The sequence below is a fragment of the Apteryx mantelli genome, chromosome 4, assembly GCF_036417845.1.
Source record: "Apteryx mantelli isolate bAptMan1 chromosome 4, bAptMan1.hap1, whole genome shotgun sequence".
Taxonomy (NCBI): domain Eukaryota; kingdom Metazoa; phylum Chordata; class Aves; order Apterygiformes; family Apterygidae; genus Apteryx; species Apteryx mantelli.
In genome coordinates, this window is record NC_089981.1 from 23,868,517 (window position 1) to 23,879,972 (window position 11,456).

The following is an 11,456-nucleotide window of genomic DNA, read 5'->3' on the forward strand; positions in this document are numbered from 1 at the left end:
TGCGTTTCGGGCTCCTCTGAATCCCGTCGTCACTAATAAAATGGCAACAGCCTGCCAGCACTTAGAACAGAGCAGCAGATTTTAAAGTTTAAGGCTACTCTGATCTCTGTTAGACTGGCTGCATAAAACAGGTCATTGGATTTTATCCAGGAACACAGAATAATTAATTATGCATATTCTGTCCTTTCTGCCTCCGCAGGTACTTATTTTGTCACTGTCTGATCTGCCTTTTTATTGGCAACTGCTTCAATTAAATTGGAAAGAGTAGTTTCAGTGAACATAGGGCATCCACTTTAGCCTTGAACTGCTGATCAAAGCCCACTGCAGAAACCCTTTCCCTGGGGTGGGATAAAGAGAAGAAAGGGAGAGAGCTGGCTAAGAATTTGGTTTTCCTTCCCATATTGTTTTTGCAATTCCCGCTTTCTCCTGTCTTAAATCATGATAAGTTTAAAATTGAAAGTGTCACATACCAGTAAAACATCCCACCCCTTCCCCAATTAGCTTGATCAACACATTTTTGTGGATAATTCCAAGGCGTTTTGTTTCAGTGCTGTTGTTTGTATAAGTGGATGAACATGCCAAAACCAGAATAGCTGTATCGCGTAAGAAAACAAAACCTTTTGTTTTGAAAGCATTCAAACAGGACTCAAGAGGGGGGAAAAAGAAAAAACGTTCAGATGGTAAACCGTGGATCAACTCATGTAAAGCACACTTTCCTTGCAAACAATTTCATTTCTGATAACATAACCATTTTCAGAGAGAAGATTGTTTCACTGAAAATTCCTCTGTAGCTCCAGCAAAAAGGTATGTGTGCAGAATCGCAGGATCATTTTGGGTGAGGAGAGACCTCAGGAGGTCATCTGGTCCAACCCCCTGGCCGGATCACTTTGATAACGGATCAGTTTGCTCAGGGTGAGTAGTCAGTGAATAAGTGAAAGGTATCATTTCATTTTGGGAGTTACTCTCTCATGTAATACTGGGCTGTTAAAAAAAGCCCCTGTTTTATAAAGGATGTAGCTGTTTGTAAATAAAACTCTGTAGTCCTTAACGAATATGAAACTGCAACACAGGTAGGATTTTGGACTTTCAGGGTTGTACAGAGATTTTCAGATGTACTTTTGCAGTGCTTTTCCAGCTAACTGGTTGAGCATCCAGCCGTACAACCCAGTGACCCATGGAAATACTGGCACTGACTCTTGCGCACAATGAGCACATAGTGTGGTGGTATAAAAACCAGAGACAAGCATCTGGCTGTGGAGCCAGAGGTGTGTATCTTTCTGCAATTTGTTAAATTATCTGGGCAACCGTGTGCGCATCCCTGGGGAACTGTATTTAAAGCCGCTCTGACCTCTACCCAAGTTCACCGAACTGCCTCGATAGGTCAGCCAGCAGCCAGAAAACATGAGAAGGCTGATTACAGCTCCCGTGCAAGCAAGCCTGCTATGCGGTATATTCCTTGTGGACTGTGTCAAATAACCAGACCGGGTGCTCCTACCTACTGAACAGAAATGTGATATTTGGGTAGACTTACCTAAAGGCAGTTTCTCCAGGTCTCTGTCCTAGGCTCTAGCTCCTGTTCAAAGGGGAACGTTGGTTTTGTGTTTCCTCTGCCAGGTGAAGATGCTGTTACTGTAAAAGCATACCAGATGTCTGGTTGAAATCAGCACGCAAAAGGACTTTATCGAGTTTGAGACTCTGGTTCATGTATGTGATCGGCACACACGCCTCTGGTCTTAGTGCTCTTTCCTCGCTAGGTTGCTACGTGACAGATGAGAGGGGTTCTCCAAGGACAGGTCCTCGCTGCACCCTCAACCTAACAAAATCCTGTAGCTCTTGAGGCCATGACTACCCTTGGGCTATCATCTTTCTGTTGTTCAGTGCATGCGATCAGCAGGGAATGTGAGGTGCTGGTGGTCGGCTGCTCCTTCTCTGGGCTGATGTGGGTGTATTGCAGGCAGCTCAATGTATAGGGAGCTGCTCATGCAAGGAGAGGAGATGATATCAAGACAGCATGAAATACACATCCTAGAGCAGGAGGAGCTGCCATAAACAGAGGCAAAGCTTGATGGAAAATATTGCAGGTTGTGAATGAAGCTGGTGTACAGCATCAAAAGATGAAGTAAGGACTAGACATATGGTATACGTAGGAAGCATGGGGCATGTGGCTAAGGCACGAAGCAAATATTGGAGAGAATTATAGTTATGTGCCAAAGCTGAAAAAAACCTACAAAGGGAAGAAAGGCAAAGCATAAAATGGGCAGTGCAAATGAGCCTCAGTTGTGGTACAGTTGTATACCAGATGACAGTGGAGCTACTGGAGAACGTGTGCATCAGATAAGGCACCTTCCAGAGGGCTGACGCAGATATCCCTTCAATCATGCGTGAAGAGGGGACCAGACCATGCTGGGACTGGAAACATCGCGCACAGCTAAGGACAGCCTTGACACAGCATGACGTGAACGCACGTGCTCCCAAAGGAGCCAATGCACCGGACGCACAGACGCTCCTTGGAGATGGCACGTGACCTAAGTGCACAGGCCATGTGCAGGGGGGTGGAGATGGGGAAGATGATGCACAGACATGATGCATACATGAAGATGACCATTGTCTGGAGCACTTGCCCAGTATGTCCAGGTTGGGAACAGAGATGAGCATAGATATACGTGTGTGGGAATTAAAGGGATGCAATGTTTAAATTTAATCTGTTTTTCCTCTGAGACAGCGGAGTTTACAGAACCTGCTGCTCCATCCCTGGGAGTGACCACAAAGCTGTGCAGTGCAAAGCAAGATGCTGAGACTGGATGCCTGAGACCTAGCAGTACTGTAAAAAGCCAAACAGATGTTTCAGCAGCAGGTAGAAACATCTGGTTATCTGTCCCTCGTATTACCAATGTCAACATTGTGTTTGTCTGGATGGTTAGGGGGGATTTGGAGCGATGCAGGAGCCTCTAGCGTGGTGCTCGCTTCCTCCCAGCTGATGCACAGGCAGTACCAGTCAAAGGCTTTGCAATTGCACAAGATGCTCACTCTGCTCCTGCCAATGCGCTGGAGACAAATGGGCCGGATGGGAATAACGGAGCCAGCCAACTTTACATCTGTTGAGAACTGCCCTCTTATAAGCCCAGGCTTTCTGTGCATGCACAAACACACGCTTTCTTTTTAACTAACTAATCCCATCTTTCTCCCTTCTCTTTGTACGCCAGACCGGCCTGAGCAGCTAACGGCAGGTGCAGGGAAGGCAGGCAGGCTCTGTCCCATTTTGTCCTTCGCACAGCTCTGCCAGCGCACCTCTGCGTGGGAGACGGCGTCAAGGCACCCTCTCAGGCACGGGGACAGTCTATAATAGGCAGGCAGGCGAAGGAGGCTGGTGAGTGCCGCTGCTGACATAAAAGGAGACACCGCTGGGGGTTTCCCCTCCAATACATCCCTGCTCTACTGCCGGTTTGGACAAACACAGTATTTCTTGGAGACGTGCCCAGCTGGTGGAGCACCTCATGAGAATGATCTAGGGAAAGGCAGCAAAAATGCTTAATGATGCTGAAAATGCAGCATGAAAGCTGTATTAGTGCTTTTGGTGGAATTGGGGAGCGAAGGCTGTGACACCTATTCTTGCAGTGCATCCCCGTGCCGGAGTCGCCCCCCCCCCCCCCCCCCGGCAGCGTGGGATGCCCCCGGCTCCTCCACCAAACTCCTCCTGCCCTAGATCGCAGCACTGAGAAGGGGTGCAAGCCTGTTTGCACCATCCCCCAAAAGCATTGGCTCCAGCTGGTTTGCGGGGAGGGAGGTGAGGGGATAAGCTGCCAGACAGTTGAGGAACACAAGCTCAAAAAGAGGTTTTAGCTCTTGTATCTTACCTGGTAACGCTGAGCGATGGCTGGAGGTCGCAGCGCTGCGCTCCCCGCTCCGCAGCTCTAAAAGCTTGTCTCTACATCTTGGGTTTGGGACCCTTCCCTACAAGCGGCAGGGAAAGAGTGGGCAGGAACCAATGGCATGCGCCAAAAATACCGCCTGCCCCACGGCTCCTAAAGGTTTTCTCTGCCCTTACAGGCTGGGAGAAAGGGGGTGCTCAAGCTGCCAGACACACCGGCGGGCACGGTCTGCATTGCAGGGGATCCCTGCCAAGGGGAGACGGAGCGAGGGAGGGCATGGATGAAGCCTGCAAGCTTTAGTGAAATGGAAACCTTGCTCTGGAGGGTTGCGCGGGGCAGGGCAAACCTCTACTGGCAAACCCGTGCAACTGCGGGGAGCGCGCGGGAGGCAAAACCCCGGCCGCTCGTTGGCTGCCTCTGTTGGTTCCTGCGTCCCCAGGGACTGGTGGAGCCCCCACCCCTCATCGTGGCAGCTGCGGGGTGTCTCTGAGGTGTCCTTGATTAAATAACACTTCCTCTGTGTGCTGAAAAGGACCCTGAGCACGGTTTGAGGAAGTGGTCCAGCAACCTTGTTTGCTGTTCCTGCTGTGCTGTGGCTTCTTGTCCCAGGTCTTCTCAAGCCCTGACGTGTGGCAGCGCCCCATTCTTCTTAGAGAGACGGGTGCACCTACCTGTACATGCACACACACGCACACGCCATGCTTCTGATTTCTTGTGCCCCCTGTGACTCTGCTCACTTCAAAGAGCCTCTGCCAGCAGAAGGTGCCCAAGCTCTTTGCAGACCTGAACTCTGCAGTGCAACCATAGTCATTTACACTGAGAGCAGCAGCAGAAAGAGCCCCTGCCTGCCCAGAGAGGAGAGGGCACTGCTGGGGGAGTAGCTCTGAGACCGCCAAAGCCAGTGGGCCATGACTGTGCTTTAAGTAGAGACCATGCACCAAGGACCTCTGTGGGCCCCGTGTTTCATTTCTGGCCCAAGAGGTTCCCGTGCCTTTGCCTCAGATACCCCTCTTTAAGCTTTGCTTGCCTGGTGGGGTTGTAAATATAGAACCGCAAGCCTTGGAGTTTTTTCTCCAAACATGTCCCTCCCATCTTAGCGTAATCTGTGCGATTCCTCCAGCTGCTCCTAAACATGGTGTGACCTTTTTTTCCCTTCCCTTCCTTTCCCTTCCTCCCCCCACGTGCACTCCCTTCCCTTCCCTTCCCTGCCAGCATAGCGGCCCACGGGGCCAATCGGCTCCTCCAGACGATCAAATGTCACTATAACTTGAGAGCGGCATCACCTTGGGGCGCGTGCAGATCCCCAGCTTGTGCCCTTCGGCAGGGAGCTCGGCGCTTCTCTCCTCTTCCTCCTCCCAGGTAAGCTGAGCTCCGGCAAGGGGCGTCGTGTGGGTTCGAGCCCGGGTTTGAATGGGGAGGCATCAGGGGAGGGGTGCCGGCAGCTGGATCCGGGCTCATGCAGAGCGCTGAGCCTCCTGGCTAAGGAAAAGGCACTTTTCCTTCCTGGCTTGGTGGGGATTTGGTTTGGCATTGCTCAAGGCTCACGTTGCCCGTGGGGACGCAGGTGCTCTGATCTTGAAGGAACTTGCAGGAATCGGTGGTGGGGAAAAGACTCCTCCAAAGCAGAGAGCCTGAGCTTGAGAGTGAAGTGACTTCTCTAGGGGCAAAGGAGACACATGTAGCGCATAGGAAAACTCCCTGCAACAGCATGAGGCAAACGTTTGCTGTGTCACTGGGAAGAGGGAACAGCTGAGGCTGGAAGGATGGCGTACAGGCACCGGTGCTCATCAGGGAGGTTTCCACAGCCACGAAGGGCTGCTGGATATGGGAGCTTAAGGGACAACTGAAAAAGAGGAGCGTGGTCATGGAAAATTCCTCTTTTCCAAAGAAAGAAAGATAATTGAAAAAGAAACCATGTGCGTGTACAGTGGTGCAGGGGGAGAGGAAGTGATTGTAAATTCAGTGTTTGTAAAATGCTGCTTTTGTGAAGCTGGTGCTACTTCGAACCCCTGTGCGTTGCTGACCTGACTGCCTGGAAGGGGTTACTGCCCCACGGCAGCTCCCTGGCTGGGGTGTCCCCCAGGAGCCCTGAGGCCCCTGGCCACCACGGTGGCATCTTGTGGAAGGGCAATGCTGCAAGCCAGCCCGGGCTGGCACGGCCACCTGGAGGGTGGTGGCACGTGAAGACACGGGGGGTGGCACAGCAGCAACTGCCCTACTGCTGAAGAAAGAGTGTGGTAACGAGCGTAGTGCCCCCGAGACCCCCTTTGCCAGGCCTTTGGTGGGGCAAGCGCGTGATGCTAATGTAGCTGCGTCTGGCCTTGCTCCTGGCCTCAAGGGAGGATGAGCTTCAGGGATGCAAGACATTTGTTAGACCAGGACATTAGCTGTTTGGACAGGAGGAGCTCCAGCAAGCCGGCAGGGCTGCAGGCAGCTGCCGAGGGCTGGGGAGGTGGGTGCACACAGCTGGGGAGAGGCAGGGGCTACAAGCTTAGAGAGGGCAACCCTGCCTCCGGTGCTCAGTTCTCTCTTTCAGCCTTCTTGTTCCTAGCAAACCCTATAGATTGGATCACGCTGCCCAGAAAACTTAGCACGTTTTGGGGGCAAGGAGTTGGTGTTTTGCTCTATGTGGAGCGCGCAGCATGGCGGGCCCTGCACCCTCTGGGTCCCCTTGCTCCGTCGTTACGGTCGTGCTGGGGTGCAGCTGGGGTGTGCAGCTTTCCAGCCCCCATGGGGAGAAACACTCGCTTTGAAACTAGTGAGCAGTTCAGAAATGAAGGGTAAAACTTGGGGGAGGAGGAAGAAGGGCTGGAAGAAATACATATAAAATATTATCAGGCGCGTCAGGTTTGCAGATGCTCCTGCCAGGGAAGCGTAGCCATCTGTTTCTTGGTAGGTCGCACCAAGCCTTCTTGCCTAGTAGAGCTATTCCTGCCAGGTCTAATCTTCAGTGCATGTCCGCTTTCTTCCTCCCCTCTTTCGGCAATGCTCTTGCTACCTTGCATCCCTTGTATGGCAGGCCGTGCCTGGCTCAAGGGGGAACATGACTGACGGGCGGGTTATTTCCAGGGATGGCCTCTGAGGTGCAGGGGGCGAATTCCTCCCCTCAGCTGGCAGATGGAGGCATTCTCAGCTGTTAAGATGCTTCTTGGGGTGTGATGACTCTGCTCCTTAAGCCAAGAACAGGACTGTTTTGGGCCGAAAGGGACACAGAGTTCTGAGCAAGAGATGGGACGAGCTGACAATATACTCAGCACGGTCACAGGCCCCCCCCCCCCCCATCCACTTGAATTTGATGAGGAATGGGGTATTTACCTTTCTAGTTGACCCTCTGTCATTCAGAGGGGTAAGCAATAAAATTACTGCATTCCTGTGCTGTTGGAAAGGGAAGGGAGTGTGAGCGTGTGAGAACTTAACTTCTGAATGGAAAAACACCAGTGCCTGAAGAGCTTAAGCAAATAAAATTAGGAAAGAAACATTTGGGGGTTTAAACTTGAATGAAATGCAGGAAATAACTTTTGCTTTCATCTTGAGGGGTAGGAGGAGGCAGGACGTTCTGACTGGCAAAACTTTCCTATCCGTTTTGATTCCCTTCCAAATGGTAGGCATTATTATCTAATTGATTTTATTACATCCTTAAACCTCAGTCAAGACCAGACCCCATTTTCTGCCACTGTACAAACAAAACCCAGTTATTGCCTCAAGGTGCTAACAGCCTTAATCTTAGGCTGCATTTGCTGCGTAATGTACTTTCCACCAAAGGGTAATCCAGAGCAAGCTGGAGTCTTTCCATTGACTTCAGTGGACTTCATCCCAACTGCAAAAAATATTGCTCTTTGTGGATTGCTTTCTTTATTGCCTTCTGGATGTAAATATAGTTTCATTCTATTTGTCGCTTTAATGACAGTTAGCTGCATGGATGGTGCTGAGAATCAAAGAGCCTTTTTGTCTCTCGCAGAGCTTCCAGGTGGCCCATGGTCTTTACCTTGCTCTGGTGTGTGCATTTGGTCACTGGGATCAGCTGAGGTTTTGAATGCCACAACGTGGACAGTCACGTTGTTCTTTTTTAGGTGAGACCTTTTTGGCTTTCCAGCGAGACCAGCAAGGGCAGTGGTAGTCAGCTATAGCTTTACGTGCCAGGTTGTCCTGACAGAGTGAGCAAACTTGGCTGAACACTCGGCCCAGGGGTAACTTGCAAGGCAGAAGTCTGGGTTTTTTTGTCTCCCTTTCAAGGCAGTGGGATTTCTGCAACTGTTCTTTTAGAGTCTGGCCCATCTCTGCCCAGATTCTGCCAATGCACTTGTATGATTTCCTATTATCTGGGACCCAGAAACCCCCTCAGCGTTGGGATCTCATGGTGTCAGAAATTCTGGTGTTCTCGTTTGGCTTCTATAGCACACTGACAGATGCCTTGCAAAATCCCGCTGGCTTCTGCAGCTCTTAGATCAGCAAATATGGATGGGTCTAGGGGAACAGCCAATGCGACAACCCTCAGCAGCAAGATGTCCTTAAAGCTAGGCTGGAGACTAGATGAGCTCATTCCCATAACTGTTAATAGAAAGCCCAAGCGCAAAGGCTCCCCTTGACTTCAGTGGGCTTGGAGAGAACAACAGGCACTGCGTTATGTGCCTGTCCTGTACCAAACATGAGCTGTTTGCTTTATGTATACGTATGCAGAGCTCTCGGACTGCTTTCTTCTCCAGCATCAGCAGTATTATCCTCTGTGCCACTGGAGTGCTAGTGGTGAGATGGAGGAGGAGTTTAGCCCAAAGCCTTTTAAAAATCCTCTTTTTTAGCTCCCCCTTTGGAGCAGTGAAATCTGTCTGTAAATTAAAGGCAGAAGCCATGGGAGGATGAGGCATAGCCCTGAGTCTTATAGATCACATACTTTGGAAGAAGCCAGTAGCTGACCATCTAGGACTTTTGCTCCGCATGCTTTTGCCAGTGCAAGCTCTGCAGTCCTGCTGTATAAAACAACATTATTGTCAGATGTTATTAGTAATAACCTGAATAATTTTTGGAGGCAGAAGTGAGATTACAAAGTTATCATTTTGCTAGCCACTGTGCAGATAGCCTTTATTCTGAAACTCTGATGATCTAAATGAAAAAGACAAGGGGAGAAAGGCATCTAAATAAGTAACAGAAGAACCAGCATGAATCGATACCAAAGAAGCACCTTTTGCAAGCTGAAATTTCACCTAGAGATGGATTTCACCCCAGCAGGGTGAGACCCCTGAAGTGCTCTGGGCATTGCTGTTGCACCGGTGGAGTGGGCAATCAGAGGTGCCCAGTTAAAAGACAGCCCTATAAAAGCCTGGGATCAAGAGACCACTGAGCCCAAAGCTCGTGCGTCCCAGCCAGGAGTTTAATCACAGGTTTCTTCTGTGTCTCCCCAGAGATGGGGGTCACTGTAGAGCTGCAGGCCTGAGGGTACGTGGAGGGAGAGTGAGATCCTGCAGCAGATCAGTCTCCCCTCCTGTTGCTCGCCCCTGCTGGCACTGCCTTTGCAGCAGTGGAAAAGGGAAAGAGGACAAATGAGGAAACGGAACAAAAAACGCTGGCTGTTTATCACTGCTTAGGATATGGAGGTTTTAAATCCTTTTGGTGTTTACATGTGGTGTCCAGGATCATTGCTGGGGAACGGAGAGAGGGTCCCTTATAGGGCAGGGCTGGAGCCTGCGGGATTACTGTATTCCTCTGAAATAGAAAGCTGCTGAGCTGCAGTTGTTCCTTTTGAACCCATATCAGTCCACCTGCTCCTTCAAGACATCTCTCATATATCAGCTGAGTAACGAACTCATGAAAGTCACGGTTTGGGTTTCCCAGTGAGGAGGAGCCTGCTTTACTAATTTAAGACCTGTCGCCGATCTAAAGGACGTTTCGGAGGGCCCTTCCCCACCTCCTTTCTCCTTGCCTTGGGGCAGCTAGTGCTTTTAAGAGTCATAGTGTTATGCAGCTGCCATGATAAAGTTCTGCACGGTGTGCAGAACGCAACATTGGTGGTTCAGCGGCATTCAAAGACGATGCTCTCCCAGTTCAAGATTTTTCCTACCATCCCTCACTAGCGAATCATAGCACCAATACCCACCCTGATGCTACAAATTATACAGTACTCCCCAATTAGCAGAGCTGCTCTGTCTTGCTCCAGCTGAGGCTCTGACATATTTGGGGCCTGGAGAAGATGGGCAGAGTCGCCCTGTCCAGCCCTTGAATTTTTAGGGGACTGGAGCATCTCTCTTATGAGGAAAGGCTGAGAGAGCTGGGCCTGTTTAGCTTGGAGAAGAGAAGGCTGAGAGGAGATCTTATCAACGTGTACAAGTATCTGAAGGGAGGGTGTCGAGAGGATGGGACCAGACTCTTTTCAGTGGTGCCGAGCGACAGGACGCGAGGCAATGGGCACAAACTGAAACACAGACACTTCCATCTGAACATGAGGAAAAACTTTTTTACTGTGAGGGTGACAGAGCACTGGAACAGGTTGCCCAGAGAGGTGGTGGAGTCTCCTTCTCTGGAGATATTCAAAACGCGCCTGGATGCAATCCTGTGCAATGTGCTCTAGGTGACCCTGCTTGAGCAGGGGGGTTGGACTAGATGATCTCCAGAGGTCCCTTCCAACCTCAGCGATTCTGTGATTCTGTGATTCTGTATTCCCCCTTCTCCAGCTGTTTGGGGCCATTGGCCTGTGCTTAGCCTGTGACTCAGACTGCACAGAAGTGCAAGCAAAATAAGAGCCACTGATAAATTTTTTTCTGCCATACGGCACAAAGTTTTGTTGCAATAAATACAACTGGTTATATTAATGTGGATTGTCTAACCGTGAATTTGGCCAGTTTTCATCCTAAACTAATAGGGTTATTGTTCATTCATTAATCAGCTGTATAAGCCAAACACTATTACCTAAAGGTACTTATTTGACAGCTTCCTGGGTATATCTACATTTTCCTGTTATTTTACTAGCTCTGACTAATGCTTTGGAGCCAGTGTCCTCCCACTAGCACAAAAGAAGGAAAAATTTCTTTAGTCTTTTTGGAGCAATGCAAATGTCAAACGGGTGTGAGAGGACACCTTGGCCTGCTCTGGTCTCCGTGAACTTTGGGCGTCTTTGTAACTTAAAGCCAGGTCTGGATCTGAACTTTTCACCTCTTGAGCCTGTCCGTGCTAGGAGGCTGAATTGATGGGGCTTATCTTTCCAGATGATCTTTTCCTTTTCCCTCTCCTTCTCATTTGACCTGGCTGGCCGAGGTCCGGGTTGCTCCGAAAATGGCAGTGTTGGTGGGGGATTGGCTGGTGTGTAGGGAATCAGATGCCTTGCTTTTTTCGTCTTCAAATGTCAACCCATCTGCTTCTGCCTTAGAATTTTTTAGAAGGCTCTCTCGCTAATAACACTTTTTTTTTTTCTTCCTTTTCATCTTTTGTCTAGAAACTCACTGCCAACATGTCTGATACCGAGGAAGTGTAAGTAGAGAGAAACCCGCCTGCACGTTCATCTGTTCGGCTCGGCGCAGTCGAGAGGGTTTCGCTGAGCGGGGAGCCTCAGCTCTGGGCACTCAGCGCCTGGTCTGAAGCGCCCCGAGTGAGGACATGCAA